This window comes from Macrobrachium nipponense, chromosome 25, assembly GCF_015104395.2.
Source record: "Macrobrachium nipponense isolate FS-2020 chromosome 25, ASM1510439v2, whole genome shotgun sequence".
Classification (NCBI taxonomy): Eukaryota; Metazoa; Arthropoda; class Malacostraca; order Decapoda; family Palaemonidae; genus Macrobrachium; species Macrobrachium nipponense.
Window position 1 is genome coordinate 78,350,510 of NC_087214.1, and position 23,171 is coordinate 78,373,680.

Here is a 23,171-nt window from a genome sequence, read left to right on the forward strand (position 1 = left end):
TTTATTTATTTATTTATTTTCAGGCTTTTCAGAGCCATATATCAGGTTTTACAAACTTTACGTCGGCTACCCGACTCCTTCCTTTCAATATTACCAAAAAACGAAAATTCAATCATATTCGAGTTACAAATTATTAACAGTTTCTTTTTTAAATCATGGGTGGACACTGAAATACGGAAAAGGAAAAAGAACGAGAATTCTATGATCCATTGTACGTCTGTTCTCCATTTGCGTTGAAGATGTGGCTTAACAAAGGCTGGACCTTAATCGGCTTAGCTCAGAGAAAGCCTCACTCACTGGAGTGATGACCTCAGTATCCCAATCTATGTCTTTCCGCGATGGAGGGTGAAGATCCACTTTCGGATTCCAAGGAATTTGGGAGAGTTCAGGGCCAATACAAACCGTGGCCACGGTTAAACTACGGGGCGACAAGAGGCGAGGAAATTGGTGGGGGAATTACCTGCAGGAAGGTCGAGCGGGTGTTCATGTTTTTAAGCTTTTAATGGTCAGTACCAACCAACCATGTAAGGCCCTCTCCCACCAACAAAAAAAGTTAAAAATGCGTCGCAGTAATCGAGTTCTCTGTACATCGTATAATCAAGGCCACCCAAAATATAGATCTAACTTTCGGGGGTTACGGTATGAGCCGCGGCCCATGAAACTTTCAGCCACGGCCCGGTGGTGGCCTGTGCTATAGCGCTGCTAGATGCAAAACTATGGCTAAATTTAACCTTAAATTAGATAAAAACTACTGACGCTACAGAGCTGAAATTTTGTTATGTTTGATGATTGGAGGGGGATGATCAACATATCAATTTGCAGCCCTTTAGCCTCAGTGGTTTTTAAGATTTGAGGGCGGACAGAAAAAGCGCTGACGGACAGACATATGGGCATCTCAACCGTTTTCTTTGACAGAAAGCTAAATAACGAAGCATGATGAGAGTTCATCGTCATAGTACTTTTGCAAAGTCACAACGCTCCTTCCTCACAAAGCATCATTATCCGTCGCCACAACGCGGGAGAGAGAGAATAAGTATCGGAAAATGCCACCAGCTATTCCATCGTCAGTTGAAAAGGGAGAGGCTTCGTGACTGAATATCTAAATGAAGGACGACCCACAAGCAACAGAACAGAAATGCTAAGGACTGGGATAATGGTAACCATGACTTTTGTGCCGAAGCTAAACATACAAAGCATATTCTTCGGCGTCTTTGTTAGAAGTCTGATGAGTTTTTGTAAGGTTTAAAACTAAATCCAGTTTCATATGCTCTATATATTAGAAGGAATGGCTTAAAATTATTAGTGTTTGACATGACCGGTAAACTTTAAAAACAGGAATACTGCTGTCCTGCTTTTTATACAGTAATTATGAAGTGTGGTTCTTCATCAGTGTTTATTCAGGCGAATTGATGAACATGGCTACAGAAGAATTCTTAATTGTAACATTGGAATTATAGGAATAAGTGACTGCTGTGCATCGGGTATTTTTAAATAAAAACAAGAAATGATGTTTATCTGTTTCCAGGTAAGATTAATGATTTCAACTAATAAACAAAGATTTTTAATTGAGGGCCTCAGAACCACAGAGTTGTAAACGCCACCCCCACCAATATTGAGTTAGGAGTACCAGTAGATTTGGCAACGTTTCCTCTGTCTATTTGTTGCATTTCTATGCTATTCAGGAGTTTCAAAAAGGTCGAAATCCCTACTTGAGCAGTAGGAAATATCGATTTTGTCTACATGAATGAACGTTGTGTCGCGCGGAGGTTACAGCCTCCTAAGAGCTCAGTTAGAACCACAAGGAAGCATGTGCACAGCTCCGAGTGAGCCAATGAGAGCGCGCGTCACTAAGCGGGTAGTCAGTTCTAAGCAAATCAGCATTTTTCCCCATAAGGCGGCCGTAAGTGTCGGCCAATCAACGCACAGTTTACAGTCTCCGCTATTGTTTACTTTCCCCCCACTCCCCGCCCCTTATTTTCAAGTTTCTTTAGCGGATGTACAGTATTTTCATGGTGAGTACAGATTAAAATATTTGCTTTTCTTAGAGAAGTAGTAGTGAGTGCAATAGGTGTTATTTTTCTATAATTTTTTGTGTTTGATTATTATTATGATATTGGTGATGATTATTTTAATGGCTAAACATTATGATGATGGAATGTTATCATGGTCAACATCATTATTACTAATATTACCGTATTATCATTATTATTTGCTATTTTCATTAATAATATTATTATCAATACTCCTATTATTATTATTATTATTATTATCATCATCATCATCATCATCATCATCATCATCAGTATAACATCCATGATTGTTATACCACGAAAGTATTTTCATGGTGAGTACACATTTTATTATCATTATTATTATTATCAATATTATTAACCAATATTACTGTATTACCATTATTATTGATATTATTTTTATATGATATTTTTTTATTATTATTATTATTATTATTATTATTATTAATATTATTATTATTACTATTATTATTATTACATCTATTGCTGTTATAACACGAATATAATAACACTTTATTATCCTTTTACACATTTAATTATGGTTTAAATGCTGGTAATGAATAAAATATACACAAATGTGAGGGGTTAGGCGTACATTTTGAATGCTAGCGCACAAGCGCACCACACAATTTTTTTTTTTCACCAAAAATTTATAAAGGGTAGGGTTTTCATATGAAACTTAGTTTAAATCAATATCTTTCTTAGAAGCAGAGTAATGAATGCTAGACTTTGAGGGTAATTTACTCATTTTTTAAAAAGTGGCGTTTACCACCTTGTGGTTCTGAGGCCCTCAACTGGAATCTGAATTCTGAATTGAAAATGGAACGCTGGGGGTGACTTAGGAAAAGGAAAGCGGATATTGACAGTTTGCCCAATGTATCAATATTCACTGGGCTGTGGTTAGGGAGGAGTGTTTTTCGGTCATCAACTGGAATCGCGAACAATACCATCCAAACTAACGTGTGAATTGGTAGTTGGGAAGCATAAATGCATTTCTTCAACAGAGGCGCAAACGTTGGAAGATGTCTGAACTACCCGATCAACGGGAGACAGATGAGTTATCACCGATTTATTCGGCTTAGTGTAAATCGTAACTTATCACATTTTCTTGCGTGGACATATATAGAATCGTACTATATTCAAAAGCTACTTTTTCAAGTGGAACCAAAACATTTAATTATTTGTTCCTGTTTATTATTGGTTCTTCATTCAAATCTTTTAAATAGCATTCCAAGAGAGAGAGAGAGAGAGAGAGAGAGAGAGAGAGAGAGAGAGAGAGACGAATCACTATAGTAGATTCACATTAACCGTGCATTTGACGTCTGGGCCAGTCCCTTGCGACGATCCTGATTGGCTGTTGATAAGCCAGTGTCAGGGCTGGAAACTCAGTTTCTCTCGAGTCCACATAGGCACGATGTATGTTCCACCTCTCCTGAAAGACGTCAAATGCACGGTTGATGTGAATTTACTATAGTGATTTATGATTCGTTTGTGTCATGGCACGCCACACGGGCGTGGCACTGACCCACATCAGTCGCCATTGGATCCTCATGCAAAGCGACTCATGTGAAGCTTCTACTTGCTACGCAGTTCCTGACTAATAACGGACACGACAGCGATCTTATGAAAAGTTGGATCAGTAGTGCCTATGCCCGCACACCAGTGACTCCTCATCCCCCACCAGTTTAAGGAAGAGGTCAATGTCATGAAAAGGATCATTACCAGCGGTGCAACACCTACGAATCCTCACGAAAGCGTTTCCTTTCGTGTCTACTGCCGCCCGAACCTAGTCAACACCCTCCTCATGCAGAATAGCACCGCACCCAACAGAGGAATGTTTGTGTCGACCGACGTCGTATACAAATTGAAATGGACCTAAAGGGTATGTCAAGCCCTCGGCAATTGCAGCATAGGTCGCACCACTACCACTCTACGCAGGCGATTGCAAGCCCAAAGCAACCAAGGATATTGCAAATTTATGTAGACGACCATGACAATAAAAGAACAATGGAAGAATTATTAGAAAGCACATGGATCATACATACGCTGGTTTAGTGGTTAGTGTCGTGGAATCTCACTCAGATGTCGCATGTTTGCGTCTCCCTCAGGGCGATAAAAAATCACTGGCTCTGTATCATGATCAGTTACTGCTGCAGTGTCAAGGGGTCTTTAGCGGTGGGAGGTTGAAACTGACATTCTGTGGAAGCTTGAATTTCAAGTCAGTGGCCCCTTTGGGGTGCTTGTTCCGTGTGGATAGGTTTCCTCTACTTAAATAGTAGTAATACATAGAGAAGGCCGGTTCCACAGATTGTAAATAGCAGAATTTCTTGTGAGTATAAGTCAACAAGGAAATCACGAGACGTCTGTGAGAATCTACAGGGAGACTAGAGCGACACAGCGCCCTTGAACACGACTGCTGACAATGGAGCAAATCAAGACTATTGGCCGGGGATGGGAATAACGCCCTTTTGTTGTACGCCGCGGCACAGGGCGCGTCCTATGGGGCGCCAGGAATAGCCTTGCTACCGCACCCCAGTGACGTCACGTTTCAAATTTTAGGGGTTGCTGCAAAGTCCGCATGTCATAAAAAACAAAACTATATCAATTTGTAATTTAATCCTGAAGACGTCACTGATAGGCGAAGAAACGGTCCGTCGACTATAGTTGAGTTGAATATAGAATTTTGGCCAAAGGCCAAGCACTGGGACCTATGAGGTCATTCAGCGCTGAAATGGAAATTAACAGTAAAAGGTCTGAAAGGTGTAACAGAAGGAAAACCTCGCAGTTGCACTATGAATCAAGTGTTAGGAAAGGGTGGAAAGTAAGATGAAGAAAGAGAATATGAAAGGAAGTGCAGTAAAAGGAACGAAAGTGGTTGCTGCTAGGAGCCGAAGGCACGCTGCAAAGAACCTTAAGTAATGCCTACAGTGCACCGCCCTAGGTCCACTGACGACACTATCCCCCTACGGGGCCGTCGACTATAATAAGTAAATGGAAAGAAACATGAATAATTTTTCTTTATTCATGAGAAGTTTGGCTGGAGAGATAAAGAGTTAGAGACTGATTCAGAGTCTAAATTAAAGATAATGCTAATAATGCCATTGACTTCAATAGGAATTGGATTAAGAGGGAAAGTATGTCCGAATAGCATATGTATATAATATATATATATATTATATATAATATATATAATATTATTATATATAATTATATAAAAAATATATCTATATATATAGATATATATATATATATATATATATATATAATATATATATATATTATATATATATATATATATATATATATATACCAGTGTAGTTTCTTGTATGTTGGTATTTCTTTTCTATTGTGGAGTGTATGATTTTTTCTTGACTCTAATGGTCACTTTTCACTAGACATGGAGGTAATTGTAATAACTTGAAAGTACTAAAACCCCTTTATTTACTGCATCCCGTTCAATGACCAGTTCGTAGATTGATTGATTGATTGAATATCCTCTGGCATCAGCAGACCAGTTCGTAGTTTAAATGATCTCCGATGAATGGCTTGGAAATTGGCACATGCAGCTTTCTGCGACGGATGGATTGAACTGAGTTGAGTATAGAATTTAGGCCAAAGGCCAATCACTGGGACCCATGAGGTCATTCAGCGCCGAAAAGGAAATTGACAGTGAAAGGTTTGAAAGGTGTAACAGGAGGAAAACCTCAAAGCAGTTCTTGAAGCCTTCCCTTTGCAGTATTAGATCCTATCGCACGAGTATCAAATTGACCCTAGATTTCCACTTTGTCCCCATTGTTCTGAAAACCTTTGGCTTAAAAGAAAGATCTATTCATTCTTTCTACAATCGGGGTTAAAGCAGTTACCTTTATCAATCCCCAAATAGTGAGAGCGGAATTTATTTGACATAAGTTAGATGGTCCTCGATGGACTGGATAATCCTTTCCCTCATCTGTCTGGCAGACCATAAGATCCGAATAGACGCAACGTTCTGCCTCCACGAAACATCTGATCCGAAGACTATTGGATGTGCCAGTGGCTGGACAGGGTCATCTGTTCCATTACTGGGACCGGGAACAGGTTCTGTTCACAGAGCTTCGCTCCAGTATATAATGCAACTGAAGTTGTCAACTAAAGTTAGCTTATGCTTCGTGTGTAATTCAACCACGCGTGTCTCTGGATGCAAGTAAGAGTGAACAGGATTTAACACCATGAACATTTTCTCTATTCTTTATTTTTCTATCTGGCTCGCTTCACAAAAGTAAAATATTTTCACATACCAGTCACAAAACAAAAATAACTTCTGATTTTTTTTTTGTCCCGCTTTTGTTAAAAAAAGAGTATCTTGGCATTCTGTACCTGTTAAAATGAATGGAGAACGCATCCAATCTTCAGAATAGTATCTACTTACACTCTTGCGCAGAAGCCTTAGACAATATAACCTAAAACCAAAAGGCGCGTTTTCATTTGTTTCTTTATTCATATTATTATATTCTCGATATCAATCGTCATCGAAAGCTAAACACCAATTTTATAAGATGAATTTGATGGCGACTTCATTTGTCAAGGTTAAGGCCAATTGGTTTTCAAAAAATGCCTTTGCTCAGAAAACAAAAGAGCCTCTTGTTAATAATAATAATAATAATAATAATAATAAACTGATTACATGTACAAATGAATTATCTTAACAGCATGAAAAACCATCTATAACTGGAGCTTCAACATCACAGATTAAAAAAAGAATTCGTGTGTTACGTCAAATGTCCTGTTCATCCAAAGGGTTTTCATCTATCAAGAAAATGTGACTGTGAATAACATTTAAGGTTAAGTGAAAGAAAGTTTTCAAAATGTATTCCCGTAATGTGATGGCTGGTGCATGCTATTCCTACTTAAAATCGTTCGGCCGATCCATAAATACTTCTGTAGATTTTTGTGAATTGCACATGTAAGTATATCTTAGTTTTACCAGACCACTGAACTGATCAACAGCTCTCCTATAAAGGGCTGACCCGAAGGATTAGATATTTTTACGCGGCGGAACCAATTGGTCATCTAGCAACGGGACCTACAGCTTATTGTGGGATCCGAACCACACTATATCGAGAAATTAATTTCTATCACCAGAAATAAATTCCTCTGATTCCACGTTTGCCGAGCCGGAATTCGAACTTCGGACCACCGGATTGGCAGCCGAGCGCGAAAACCACTAGTCCAGCGAGGAACTGTGAATTGCACACGTACACTTATATACTATATACAGCGTTTAACACGAGTTTATGCAAATATTTTGGGAAACGAAAGAAAAGGTCATTTTGAGCAGAATATGTTCTACAGACATATGCATTTTAAGGCTTCGTTCATCAATGAGGCGAATTTTTAAAATAACCGGTTTTCCTTTATGCTGCTCTCGGCCAACATGGCGTACGCTACGTCCGAGTAGTCGGGGATAAGGGGGGGAGGGGGTTGATGAAGTGCATTAGGCGACTGGATTGCTAGTCTTTTAATTAAGAGTTTCATTCTCTCTCAGATTAAAAAAAAAAAAGTAACATTACAGTCTCTTCAATTAGTTAATCACCTGTGAACAGACTTCACCGTAATTCAATATTAATGATTAGCTTTATGTATCAAAAAAGTAATGTAAATGTCACAGAACTGTTGAGTCAGGAGTCAGGACTAGGCCTATGCTGGATGAAGGATAATGACAGTAATCAGATGACGAGGAAATACAGGTAGGGAGGTTACTGCACTTTGAACAACGTCAGCTTTTTTACCTTTTTCGATTACTGCATGAATATACCTACTACCTTTTTCAGGAAAGACTGAACAATGTGAATTTTCCATAATGTTCCCATTCTTCTTCATCTGACAGACGAAAGCATTTTCTTAAAATCACAACTTTTTAAAGTAAATTGTATTTTTCCTAACTATACAAACTTGAGATCCTTTACATAAGTTATTACTTTCAGCGTAGGCTGAAATTACGGCCATTACATTCTTGAACAAGGTGGTTAGGCAATAACTACCGTCTGGTAGGCGGGTAGGCCCGCCTGCCCGGATGTAAACACTCCACTTAGCCTTTCAAGAGCCCCAGGTTCAGATTGAGGGGTGGCAAGAGGTGGGCATAAATGTAAAGGACCTCAGGGATGTATAGTTAGGAAAAATACAATTTACTTTCAAAAACTGTGATTTCTTCCTACAAGACATACAAACCCTCGGTCCTTTACATAAGGAAGACCCACTGATTGGTGGGAGGAATGTGAGTGAGCCTCTAGAACTGACTGGAGTTCTGCACACCTTGGCTATTCCTCCTGGCCGTAAGAGCGAGGAGGAGTGCCCTGCCTCTGACAACTTGATCAGAGTATAGGAGCTGCATGTTCAAGAGTCAGACTTCTGGGCCTTTCCAAAATGAGTGAGGAATCGTAACTCATCTGAAAAAGGGCTGGGAAGAATCTCCTTCCTCCCCTTTGCTAGAGGAAGGAAGCGGGATTACTTCTACGATTCTGATAAGAAAAATAGAAAGGAAGCTCGATGTGCAAGCTTACCGCATCAATCGCCCGACCAGCCAGTGTAAGTTCGAGTCCTATCCTCAACCTGAAGGGAGAGGAGTAGAAGGACGAGGAGGGGAAGGTGGAGAGGCCAGTCCCTCTCACATCCTTCTTACCTCTAGAACCACACACCATAGGCGAGATGCAACTTGTCCTCTTGAAGGAGCCGGGTAAGAAAACACAACCTGCAAGCATCCACCACTTGTCCCAAGGAAAAGAGGTTCCAAGGACCTGTGGGCAGACCAGAAGGAAGAGAGATATAAATATGGTTGCAGTGAGACCTCATCTATCTTCCAGTCCAACATATTCTTCGGAGTGATGAAATGTACCCATCCACTGGAATATCCAAATGCAGAGAAGTCTCTCATGATCTCGTAAGACTTGGAGAAAGACGTGTCATTGGACACTTCTGCATTGGCAATCTGCAGTGGATAAAGGCATCAACACTCAATGAAGGTGTCAATCCTTCATGGGTACAGCAACACACCAATAGGACAAAGTAATGACTGATCTGAATCAACCAATACAAAGTCCACAGCGCAGATCATGAAACACTCAGACTCGTCAACAGATGCCGATTGATTGCTCTGTCACGCATCCGAGACGTAGTCACAACATGACACCCGCCTTTTGAAGGGTTATCTTGAGAAAAACCATACAAATCGTCTATATTGTTCGCCAACGATGTTGAGAGATGAGATGATGATTCTCATGAGTCATGTGCATATCAGACGATAGTCAATTGTCTTCTAGAGACCGAAGTCCCTGTGATGGCAAGACATATGTTTCTCATCAGTAGTTGAATCTCAACCAAGGCCAAACAATACTATATTACTAGTGAATGACTGAGGTAAATGTGGACCTACGTCTTCACAGCTGAATCGAGAGAAGCAAACTCTCAAGATTCTGATCATGGAAAAAGTCCCACCGATGACACAAACCAGTGAAGACGGCTTTAATCCCTGTTGTTTTACAGAGGACTGAAAAAGTTAATCTGCTATTTCATTGCTGCTCGGCAAGAAAGTCGGAGTTTGCAATGAAAGTGGAGGGTCTTTCAGCAATGAAAACACAGGGATTGTACTGACTGAAGAACCACTTCTTGTGGGTTGGATCAGAGAGGAAGTTTCTATTTACTTTGGAAGCAGAGCTAGTCAGGCGGGGAACAGGCAAAGTCTTCCATTATTCATTTACAATTCGGTGTGAACAAAGAATAATTGAACACCTTACGAATTACGAAATGTACATTAGAAGACAAAACTCAAATAGTTTGAAGAAAATCATTCTGCATCATCTCAGCGGCTGATGGGGCAAGTGCGATGGAGCAGAAGACTAAGCTATAGACTTCTGTTATACTGTGGGGTAAACAGAAAGATGATAACGAGTCTAATGAGATATATCTCTGTCTGAAAATTCTCGCAAAGGTAAACGTGGTGCAGGAGAGATGGGCATTATGCGAGAATTCCGTTCCAACCAAAGACCTAAGTCTGTAATTGCCAGGCAGAGACATGCGAATTCGTAGTTAATCCTCGACAGAGGAGAAACAATACTAAACCAAAAAGAATCTCGGAGAGTGAGCAGTACTGAGACAGAGCCTTATACCACTCGCTCAACTTGTCATAACAAGTTGCCTGGTAGTGCATGTCATGAAGGAATGTGTTCGGCTAGAACCATAGAGCACAAAAAAGATACACTCGAGCATCTGCATTTCAAATGAAATAGGAGGGAAGAAAACCCTCTTATTCAGTGATAATGCAAATGCTGTGTTGTTGGGAAACAATACCACTAGTTATCTCAAAATCAAAACTGGTAACTCTTGGGAGACCCAACAGGCTGTTCTGAGTTTCAGGTTAATTATGAGAAGGTATTATTTGACTCAGTCACATAACAGAAGAATTAACTTACAGATATGTGCCTACTACTCAGACAGTGCAACTGATAACAGAAATATACAAGTATATTTGTAGGTTCCTATAAATTCACTACAACCTAATTCTCCTTCATTCGAAGGACAAGAATTAGGACAGAAAGCAGACCTCCTTGATTCTCTAATAAAGAGAGCAAAGGTGAAGTTTTCCCGAAGACAGACTTCTACAGTGGTAACAGGATACCGAAGATGACTAATTCAAGCCGAACTGGTTATTCTCAAAACAGTAGCACTGGAGAGGTGTTCAAACCTCTTGGTGCTATCCATCCTGGATGAACTGACAAATATTTGGTAAGATCCTAAGACTGAACCAAAAAACATAGTCACTCGGGTTCGAACTCTGAGGAGTAGACTCCACAGAATTCCTCTTATTTCCTTGTTCATTCCAGTATAACCAGGAAGGAGATGGAAAAAAAGAGAGGAGGATTGACAGTTCTTGCCCGCTCTTCCCTGAACTTGCGATGTTAAACAAAGCATTCATTCCTACAACTGTTCCATTCGCACTCGGAGAGTGCTAGAAATTCCAGAAAATTTTAAGCGCTCAGCGAGATTCCCAAATTTCGTCAAACGATCATCGGGGTGGGGCCCTTCCTCAACTCCCGTAAAAATCGAGGAGGAACGGGCATAAAAACCAGTCCTAAATGTGAGCATTTAAGACTGGAATGAGAGTACAATTCAACCGAATATACACTCGAGGCTCGCTCCAAAAACGTAAGAACCCATAGAGGACTGCGAATTGAAATCCATCCAAAGGACAGAAAAAGCCATGAAGACATAGTCTCTAGTTTTGACATAAGATCCTTCCTCAACGACATGGACGTATGTCCAGTAGGACCCTAAGGCCCCTCTAGGAATGTAGTCCCCCGAAGCTGAATCCTACGGAGAGCACTCTGCAGGATCGCCCCTATTCACCTCGCCCTTCCCGGCGTAGCCATAGGAAGTAGAGAGAATAGGGGAGGAAGACTGGATTTCTCGCTCGCCTTGCTAGCGGAACTAGCAGGAGAAGCGAGTCACGGGTAGCCATCAACTTGTGGTGATGGCCGCAATGAGAGTCTAGGAAAGCATTATCGTCTGAAGAAAACGCTTTCCCAAGGAGGGTTACAAAACTCTTGTACGGCAGACAAACCGTTTGCCGCCGCCGAGACCGGTCGGTCAAGCAAATGTGACCATTGTCTGGGTGGGGCTGAGCATGCACCTGACTGGAGAGAGCTGGTACCATCCTCCAACACATCCAAGTCCTCGTCAAGGCTGAAACCTCTCAAGAGGACTGAATGGGGGAGCCCATACTGGTCTCTGCGTGCACGGACCCGCAGGACTGTCACGTCAACTCTGGGAAAAGAGCAATCACCGCGAGAGCGATCACCGGCAAGACGGAAGTCACCTGAGCGACTCGCTCCTTTCTTCCACTCCGTGCCTAAGTCATGACAGTGAGCGGACTCATCATCACCGACTCTGGATGCATGCGAATCCCAAGATTTACGTGCACTAGGGGACTCGTGAATGAGCGCCCTACACAGAACTAGTCTTAGGGGCAGAACCTCTAGCACTAGCAGCAGAAGTGCAAACTGAAATTTGCGCTTCTATGGCTCCCGACACATTAGGCCCTGGGGACAGCATGACAGTTCCCATTCCCGAAGGAACGGAAGAGCCAGCGGAAGACCCAACTGCCTCCTCAGTTTGAGGAGGCAGACCCTCAGAAGTCCTGTGACGAGATTTCTTAGAGGGAAGACTACCTTCTCCTTCTTCGGCAGAGAGCCTTAGAAGTCGAAGGGGTGGAGGCTGATGAAAAATATGATAATTCCAAAGAGGAAGATGACGACACTTGACGAGCTCTCTTCCTCTTCAGCTTCTCCAAATTCTGCATGACTTCTTCTACAGGATGAGGTATATTTACCAGCAGGAATAGTTAATAATCACAGGGCGACGGCAAAGGCCTTGTCCAGTGACATAACTCCAGGATAGCAGTGGTAAATGAATATGATTTCCAGCAGGGGATCAGTACACACACTCAAGGACCAATATCACAGCATGCTACGAGTCACAAGTACAATTCCAAGGTTAGGATAACCAACACGAAGAGATATCCAACCATCTACTGCTGTAATCACTCTCACCACTGTTAGCCTGTAAAAGAAAGAAAACATGATTTAAAGTAATAAGGATACTCCTCTCGCATCCAAGGGCACCACCCTCCGAAATGAGAGGAGACCCCCCAAACACCAACACCACATGCCCCCTCTTCTACCTTTGTCCAATAGCTAGTGAATGGATGAAGGGGATGAAGGAGAAGAGGAATTACCAGAAGAAACAGAGGACAAACCTCTAAAGGTCCTCTAGGTAATTTCCAAAGCGTATGCGTAAATTTTGGATGAATACATGTCCTGCCCTAACATTAAACGGCGAAAATATGTACTAATAAAGATGTTGGCATGCCCTTGCTGCTGACCCTCAAAACAAAGTAGAAAGGCAGCTATCAAGGCTATCACAAAAAGTGGGTTTGCATATTAATCATTAAATTTAATTAATTATTAATATCAAGCAGTATATACATATCTATTAAAAAAATAAAAAATTACAGATCCATCTGGGAAAATGATTAACAGCTAGTCAGCAAAGAGCTCACAAAAATATGACTTCATTGGAAGACGGCTGAAAGCAGAGTGGAGTGTTTACATCCGAGCAGGCAGGCCTACCCACCTTCCAGACAGTAGTTACTGCCTAACCACCTTGTTCAAGAATTTAACAGCCGTAATTCCAGCCTACGCTGAAAGTAATTCCTTATGTAAAGGACTGAGGGTTTGTATATCGTGTAGGAACAAATGTTTGTTTGGCAGCTGATATAATTTCCTATACACTAGGTTTGTAGGAAAAGAGTTACTATTAAAAAAGTCAAAACCAGATTGTGGCCCTTTTTCCAAAAAGATGATTTTAACATCTTGAAACAACTAGCAAAAAACCAAGACATCAGTCTTACCCGACCCGATACAGGTAGTGTTAGGAATTTATTCCCAACTATTAGATTGAATACATAATAGGATTTAATATTAACGTTAAGTAAAATCATGTGTTATGATTAAATAATAATTCATTTTTAGGTATATAAATGGAATTAACTGTCTAAATTAGACCTGTATGTCCATATGTAATTATTAAATAGTAATAATGAGTGGTTGAGGATGTATAAAGTATATGTATTGTTAAGCCTTATAAATAAACATATCGTTTAAATTTATGTATTGCTTTGTTCAGTAATATTAAATAAATATGAGCTTCGATTGCATAGCAATTCTTAATAAATATTAATGTCATGCGGTTTAAGCCTATTTACAATGCTCAAGTTTACACAGGATAAATTAGTTATGCGATTCTTAACTACCATTCAAGTAATGTTGTTATCCATTATTAGATAAGACAAGTAATTCATTAGGCAGTCCCCGGTTTACGACGGAGGTTCTGTTCTTGAGACACGTTGTAAGCCGAAAATCGTTGTAAGCCGGAATATCATCAAACATCGTAAAAAATCCTGAGAAAATCTTACTTTTAACACTTTGGTTGTTTAGAAATCTATGTAAACTGCATGTTTATTGCTTATCATCAAAAGATCTTCAAATATTGATTATTTTGCTTTTTTGGAGTCATATTTCTTCCTACGGATAGGAGTTGTAAGCGTTGTACCCTGGAACATGCATCGTAAATGTGGAAATAATTGCTGATGAATATAATTGAAAAGCGTCACAACCTCGGAACGTCATAAACCAGGGACTGCCTGTATTGTTAAATAAATATCTATTCATGATAAAATTAAGTAATATTTGTATTAATTGAAATGTTCTATTTAATAATTCATAATTTTCATAAATAAAAAATAAGGTAAATTTGCATTCGAAACAATATTGACCTTTTAAGCCTGGGCTTAACCTAGAACAAATGTCAATTGGATCGGGACACTCCTAGTGACAAGTGGTGTTAGTGTGTGAGAAACTCCTCCACTTCTGGAAAGAAACCATTCAAAAAAAGGAACCAGATAAGCCCAGTTATATGTGTTGTTATTTGCCAGACATGCTCGCACTTTTATGTTTAACGAAAGAAGCTCTCTTATTCTCCTCCTCCCAAACAGAAGAAAAACGTTCTGGAGAATCCCAGAAACTGCAAGGTTGATCTTGCACCGCATTGATGCCTTTAGACTTCTTAGAAGGCACCTGAGGGGAAGCAGGCACTTCTGACAATGGCCTCTTCAGCGGCCTAGACTTCTCCATGAAGCACCACTGGCGCCTAATCTCCAGACTGAAATGTAACAGGTGGTTCTGAGGGACTGAATACCCGTGGGCAGATCCCACTGACCTCCCTTGGCCTTCTGGTATGGCTTCTCCCAGGTTCAGGGGAGTGTGCCAAGGACCTTTGCCTGGGAGAATCAGCGGGACAGATAGCCAGCTTCTCCACAAACAATTCAATTGCATATAACCACCACCTTCTCCATTAAGGCTTTAAATGAAGAACCTAATTGAGCTTTAGACTCTAAAATAATACTAAAATTATGGTCTAATTTCGACTCCATCTTTGACTCTAATTTGGCAATGGCATCAGGGGCATTAGCGCGGGCGTCAGGTAAAGGTTGTGGTGTTAAGATTGGGGAAGGAATATGAGACATCACCGGTACAGAGACAGGTAAGTCAAAATTACTATCTTGATTAGTATTCGTCTTGTCATGTCTAAGATTAGCCTTTCTCTTCCTAGCTTATTTAAATGAGAAGACAAACTTTCCATTGTTTAATATCCCAATCTATGCATTCCTCACACAATAACGATGGTGAACAAATTTGACTCCTGAAGGGCAAATTGTGTGTGAGCCACACTTTAATGAGGAAAAAGTCTTTAAACAAAATTCGAAGCAAAAAGCTACCAACAGTAAACTGTACTTCACCAATTAGCGAACCACAGGTAACCGACAGGAATTTCAAACCACCAGGTGCGAATCGACGTCAGTCATCAACCACAGCAGAAACAAATTGATGGGTCTTTGCCGAGTTGTTCCTCTCTTCCCCGATAGTGGGCGTGGCTATTCCTACACTAAAACAAAAAAGAATCGCTACTGCGAATTTTAAATCTTAGCTGCCGTTTAGTTAGAAACTATAGCTATTTTATTAATGGCTAAGTTGCATATACAAAATCATTGTTTTGGTTTTTGTACGTTTCAGACTTGGTGGGAGGTTCCAGAATCGATTACTGTACGAAAAAAAAAACGGAGGAATCTTTATGTTAAATTTAGCTATACTTGAAAAGTCATCGTTAATTTTTAATATACAAGAAGTTACAGTTGTCTATTTAATACGGATAAGGACTGAGAAATCATAAACGAAAGAAATTGCTTCATCCTCCTTCCATCAGAGATCAATCCCAGGACGTGTCCCCTGTGTCGGGGAAGTAAGCTCTCATTTCTTTCTGGCTTATTTGAGTGGGTCATTGTAACAGATGGTTGGAAAGGCCACGGGGACAAGTACCGTGGAAGTGAAATGGTAACATTCCTTCAATATGTTTTTGAAAAAAAGACTACATAGTCTTATTTCACTCCATCTGTCCACTCACTTATCATCAAAGGTTTAGGGCAGATGTGGCAATACGCACAGCTGGCTTCCACACGCTCGAATCAATGTTTCTGATATCGTAGGCTTACTGTGATAAAGATGTAGAATACGTCTTCAGTAATACATCTGAATGCTTATATATATATATATATTATATATATATATCTTATATATATGATATTATATATGATATATATATATATATAACGATTATTGCCAAGCAATAGGAAAAAATTATATACTAAATGGCCAAAGATAATAAACTCTGTCCTTTCACTGAGACCATTTAATACTTATGATTTTGTATTGATTGAAAATATTTTCCTCATGAAAGCTCAGTTAGCCATGGGGAAAGTGAGACTCGGTTGTTTATAAGTCTACACTCAGATTTAACCAAAGTGACTTCAGTGATAATTATTTTGCATTCCAAGCAATTGTGCTTCCACGCAGTCCGTTGATGGACCCGATAGGGCAAGAGGTCACACAGGGCAACATGGGAAGTAGGCCTATATCTAAAACCACAGAATAGGGCATTAACACTGAACAGCTTTCAAAGACAATCCTGTACTTTCTCTCTCTATGAAGTCTTTCTTTACCTATGAGTGAATTTATTTATGAAAGTCTGATTGCAGAGGAGAGGTTACCGTTTGGAAGGGAATTCCTCCTCCAAAAGGACTTCAGGTATCATGAACCTTTCTGGTTTACTTCTCTAGGTTTTTTTTGTGGCACTAGCTGAGGTTACTTCCCCACTTCGCTTTTTTTTTTTTTGTACTGGCACTAGGACCAGCTTGAGAGTCACTGGACCCCCCTGTTGAATTACAAAACTGTCCAGAGACATTTGTTTCTGATGTTCTTTTCAATATCTGCCTAAAACTATACAAAGCATTGTCATTTAACATGTTAGAGAGGCAGATTGTAACGTCTTTGTTAGGGTGATGTGTCTCAACAAAATTTTTTAAATCATTCCACTTTGTAAACATTTCTTTGATCACTGAAGTAGGCACAGTATCCCTCCTCTTCCTCTGATCCCTCATCTGCCGTCTGTTGCTGTTCCTGCTGAAGGTCTTGCAGCTCCTCAATGGTTAGCTCTTTCCTGTGGGCATCCACTAGCTCTTCACATCCTTGCCACCAAGAGGAGCTTGACAACAGATGACCTGAAGGAGTTGAAGGCCATGCAACATAACATCATTCAAGAAGAGTTCTCTAGCAGCGGCGAGGAGGAGGAGGAGGACGACCCTATGACAACGGCAGAAATTAAGGATGCTCTAGTTGCTTTTCATAAGGTGCAATCATTTGTAGAAAAGAGACACCCCGAAAAGGCTTACACAGGTCGTATGCTTGCGCAGTTCGATGACGTTTGTCGTTTCAGGAACATTGTGAAAAGTAGGCAGAAGCAATCTTCCTTGGATAGTTATTTTTTAAAGAGGCCTTTCGTAGGAGTAAGCAAAAAGGAAGATCCAATTGATACAACGAAAAACAAAAAGTTTTAAGTGGTGAAGAAATTGAAATTTTGTAAAGAAAAAAAAACGTAAAGTATAAAAAAGTAGAAAAACATGTAAAAATCAAAAAAGGAAAAAAAATTTAATTTTAAGTTTTTTGTAAAGTTAGGGGTTACGGTTTTGTTAATGTGTTTCGTAAAGTTAAGTGTACGTACTGTAACAAGTTTTCTGCCGTTTGTCCTCCTCCTCTGTCGCCACTTTCGGAGATAACCTCACTCAAAAGGTAAGGTTCCACATTTTACTTCAGACGTACATACCATGTACACTAATACACTTTATTTACAGGTACTATGTAGTACATATTAGTAGTATGTATTAAGTTAGGTGTTGAATGGTCCAAATTGTTCTATTTCATTGTTTATTGGTCAATTTAGTTTTATTATAAAATTTAATGGGGTGTTTTTGTAGGGCTTGGAACGAATTAGGCAATTTATATGTAAAATGGGGTTCAAGATACGAAAAGCTCAGGTTATGAAGGCCGCCTTGGAACGGATTAATTTCGTATGTCGAGGTACCACTGTACTAGAATATGGCTAGGTTCTCACTGATTCAAGATAGAAACTGAACGTTGGTCTAGAATATCACTAGAAAGATGTCTTTGTAGCTGTGGAGAAGTATAGGATGAGGATCATGTATTACTTAAGTACCCCTTAGTGAGTAATATGAGGTGGGATTTTACAACCTTAGGCTACAGCTCCTAGAACATTTAATGGCACATGAACATATTCAAAACTTGTCAAAAAAAACTTTTATTTAATTATAAAAGGAATTAATGGAATAAAGGAAACTAGATCAAAAGAAATACATGTTCTTATAGTTTCAATTGTTGTATTCTGCTTTAATGGTTGAGTGCATAAATGATATATTTCTACGTATAATAATGGACGATTGTGATAGTTATTTAGATTTTACCCCTGTATAGGTGATGCACTAGTATTGTAACATTTATATAAGTATATCCTATACATTTGTACATTATTGTAAACACTTTCATCAATAAATGATTAATAAATTAACAGCACATTTGCCTTGAGACCTTCAACTGTAGAACTGCACATTTACCTCAGGACCTACCCCTGTACAACAGCACACTCGGCTCAGGACCTACCCCTGTAAAAAAAAACACACACACACACACAAACACTACACATAAAGAAAATAAAAAGACAAAAGAAGCTTCAACTCGATGGATAGTTAGTCAGAGTGTGGCATGATGTCTTACCTCCACCACTGCTGAAGAAAAAGCGCTGACTTAATGCAGGGCAGAGGGGGTTTCCCTCCATTCACCTGCCTACCTCCAATTAAACACTCCATCGTCATGTTTTGACAAGTACTACTTCCAGGGGAGAGCTGAGGATTACTCCTACATAAATGGTGATGGTTGGATTTGTAGCAATAAATGAAATTTTCAAATAGTGAACGGTTTATCATTGGACTGTTCTGTTTTCATAATTACACCTGCATTCCTAATGCAGTTTGTTCAAACAGCATCAACATAGGCTTCACAGCACAGTTGTTTAATTCATGCCTCTCATTACAGACTATGGATAGAGATACAATATCAATACATAGTCCAAATCACTGTTCACCATTGCATGAGATACAGCTCCAAGCTCAAGTTGCCAATACATCCTATTGTGTTCTCTTTTTTTTTTGTTTTGACAAAGGATTCTCCCTAAATGGCTTTGCAAGGACAATGCTTCCATTGCTTATTTTGTTGACAAATGTCTCACTCACCTCAAAATTGGCAAAAATGAATGTAGGCTGTTACTTGACACATTTGAGGCTTGGGTATTGAGTTATGCTGTGGCTGTGGAAAATGACACCATCTCTCCAGAAAAGACCAGGGATATGTAATGAAAAAGGAACGACTTTGAAATATTTTAATGAACATTCTATAAAAACATCAATGAAAATTCTTGAGCATAATATCAAAACATGAGGCATTAAATTAATCAACACTTACTATAATCAAAGAATGCATCAACAAAGTAGTACCTTAAATGTTCTTATACAGTACCTTTTGGAATAAAAATTCCCCCTTATTTTTCTTCAGCCTCACTTTCCAAGCTTCAATCAAGTATAGAAGCAAGTCCCATCCCTTTTAGACCTATCAGCTTTCACAGAAGTTTGTGGCCATACAGCTACAGTTCCTAAAGCACTGTTATCAAGCACATCCTTTGGTCACATAGGATCACCTTATGTACATTTTAACCTACATTCCCCTACATTCGCGTCCATCTTAATCAAGAGCTTGAGAACAAAAACACACTCAAGTTTCTTGCCATTTCATTTTCACTGAACTTGTGTCATTTGGCTCACCAGAGTCCCCAACCTGACCATCTTCTCCAGATAATTTCTTGGCTGCTATTCTCACATCAGTGTATTATCCTTCAAATAATCAACATGGAAACAAAGTAGATATTTGATTCACCACAATTTTCCTAGTTAGATATAAACTCTAATGAAGCAACAACTGCATTACAAGTTCTTTGCCAATACTCTCTTCCAGATTAACAGCAAATTTTTCCATCAGTTTACATAAGATAAATATAAGATAAAATTCTCCTTATAATTATTTTCAGGAAAAGAATTTTTTTTAACTTTTACATTCATCTAGACATAGATTAATACTATTTAAAAAATTAATCCATAAAACTGCAATTTAGCTTCCATTGTAAGCTAATTTTTCCTTGGACTATAGCTTTCCATTCCACATTCCATATGGCTCCTGTCCAACATGAGTGATAATAATACAGCTGGCCCCCAACCATACATACACAGGTAAGGTAAGTATATCTTGGTTTAACCAGACCACTGAGCTGATTAACAACTCTTCTAGGGCTGGCAGCCCAAAGGATTAGATATTTTTACGTGGCTAGGAACCAATTGGTAACCTAATAACGGGACCTACAGCTTATTGTGGGATCCGAACCACTTATATCAAGAAATGGAATTTTAATCAGAAATAAGTTCCTCTGATTCCATGTTAACATACAGTGTTCCCCTGTATTTGCGGGGGATGGGTACCAGTCACCCATGCAAACAGCGTGAACCGCGAATAGTTAGAACTCCCTCTAAAAATGCTTATATTTTGCATATCTTGAAAATTCAATACCAAATGTATACTTAAAGTACCATCCTACATCAAATATACCATTGAATTGGTATTATTAATTTAATTTCAAAGTCATCTGAAATATTTTACCATTAGAAATATATAAACAGACAATAACAGAGAGAGAGAGAGAGAGAGAGAGAGAGAGAGAGAGAGAACTCCTTGATATAAAAAAATTGAAATGAACTTCTGTAGGCAACACTTCTTCCCCTCCCATAAATACATACATCTTTTCCAGAGATGAAAGAAAAAGAGGACTGAACAATCTGTTTGTCTGTCTATCAATTCTTTTGCCGAGAGAGAGAGAGAGAGAGAGAGAGAGAGAGACCAAATGTATACCTTACGTAACATCCTACATCAACTTTATCTTAAATTATTATCATATTACTGTATTAATCTCAGAGATTGTACTTGTATAATTTCAAAGTAATCCTAAACATTAGTACCTTTAAAGGTATATACGTAAGTACATAAATACGTATTTCTAACACTTGCAGCAAGAGAGAGAGAGAGAGAGATTGTCCTTACAGTATTTAAAAGAGTGAAATGGAAAGATTATTGTATTTAAAATACTCACATATGAATTTTGTAATTACAGTTATAGTCTTATTATTATATATATAGTATTATTATTAGAAAATATCAATAATACACTTATTACCTACATGTACCTTAAAAATGATCTCATCTCAGCAAGAGAGAGAGAGAGAGAGAGAGAAATTGCATAAAAACCATTGAAATCCTTGACCATTATATAACACTATTCACCTCCCCTTGACCATTATATGGCACTATTCACCTCCCCTGTCACATTACTTGACTGTTTGACAGCTTCCGGCTCGAGCTTCTCTGGAGTTGAGAGAAGGTAGGGAAATTGATGAAGAGAAAGATGAAGGGAAGAATAACTTTTATTTGAAATTACAGTTTTATTATTATTATTTTTATTATTATTATTATTATCATTACTATTATTATTTGAAAATATTAATAAACACATACATCTACATAAAAATTCTCTCATCTCGGTAAAAAAGAGGAGTTAATCCTTACGTAAGTGAAATGGAAAGGTTATTTTTATCTCTTTAAAATATTACCACATACGAATTTTGTAATTACAGTTTTATTATTATTATTAACAACTGAAAATATCAATAAACATATTACATAGTGGTACCATAAAAATTCTTTCACTCAGTAAAATAGAGAGAGAGAGAGAGACAGTGAGAGAGAGAGAGAGAGAGAGAGAGAGAGAGGAGAGAGAGAGATAGAGAGAGAGAGAAGAGAGAGAGAGTTATCCTTATTTAAAAGAGTGAAATTGATAGATAATTGCATTTCTTTAAAATACTATCACATAATATGAATTTTGTAATTACAGATATATTAATATATTTATTATTATATTTGAAAGTATTAATAAACATATAGTGCATATACTATAAAAATTCTCACGTCTTAGTAAGAAAAGAGAGAGAGAGAGAGAGAGAGAGAGGAGAGAGAGAGAGAGAGAGATTTAGGGGCAACAACAGCCCCTTCCCCTCCAGTCCCATTACTTGATATATTTGACAGCTTTAGTACCTGGAGTTAGAGAAGAAGACTGGGATTTCCTTCATTCTTACATAATTTTTTACATTTCTAAACTAAAATCTTATTAATTGATTATAGCATTTTATTTAATGAATTGATATTGCTGTTTACATTAATATTAATATTTGAAAATAGTAAATCATTTATCTATCATACAAAAAAAATACATCTCTGTGAGAGAGAGAATTATTATTTTTATCTTGTGATATCATTTAATCTTATTAATTCAAACTTATTAATACAGTATTAATCAATATTAATATTTGAAAATTAGTAAATAATTTTTGTATTTAGTCATGAAAATAACATCAAAATACATTACTTAAGTGATTATTTTCATCGAGAGAGAGAGAGAGAGAGAGAGAGAGAGAGAGAGAGAGAGAGAGAGAGAGAGAGAGAGAGAGAGAGAGAGAGAGAGGGCATAATTGGTGGATGGATGGTTGATGACTGAGTTGGCTGCTGGTGAGTTCTGGGTTGTCTGCTGGTGCTGTTGGAGTTAGAGTTCTATGTTTTGGTGTCAGTTTTTAGTCAGAGCCTGTGATGACCAGTAGTGTCGGCAGCAGTCTTTGAAGAGTGTTGAAAGCATTGGAAGTCAGTTAAGTTGTGTGTTATTGATTTGTTGTTTAGTTGTTAAGTTTGATATTGTTTGCTTTGTAGTTGTTGTGCTTGTGTTGTTAGATTTGTTGGGCTTGTGAGTTCTTGTTGGGTTGTATGTGATTTGTTATGGTTGAGGGCTGTTGTTGTTGTTGTTGGGGAGCTGTGCGGTTTCTTGGTGTGATTGTGAGTTGTTGAGAGTTTTTGTTGGTGAGCTATAGTGATTCCTTGGTGTTGTTAATGGGTGTGTGTTGCCTTTTTGTGTTGTTGTTTTTTTGTGTTAGTGATTGTTTGTGAA

General features: G+C 38.7%; 1 protein-coding gene and 1 long non-coding RNA gene across 2 annotated transcripts in view; both read right to left on the reverse strand.

Annotated features, from left to right (window-relative positions):
- The window catches only part of LOC135199567 (uncharacterized), a 166,504-nt gene extending 151,029 nt beyond the window's left edge, over positions 1 to 15,475 (reverse strand). The window contains exon 1 of the long non-coding RNA XR_010311102.1: positions 15,418 to 15,475. This is a non-coding gene — a long non-coding RNA (uncharacterized LOC135199567). The remainder of the gene's footprint in view (positions 1 to 15,417) is intronic.
- The window catches only part of LOC135199562 (uncharacterized), a 93,064-nt gene extending 77,546 nt beyond the window's left edge, over positions 1 to 15,518 (reverse strand). The window contains exon 1 of the mRNA XM_064227725.1: positions 15,413 to 15,518. The gene's annotated coding sequence lies outside the window, so the exon portion shown is untranslated. The remainder of the gene's footprint in view (positions 1 to 15,412) is intronic.
- Positions 15,519 to 23,171: the final 7,653 nt, after the last annotated feature.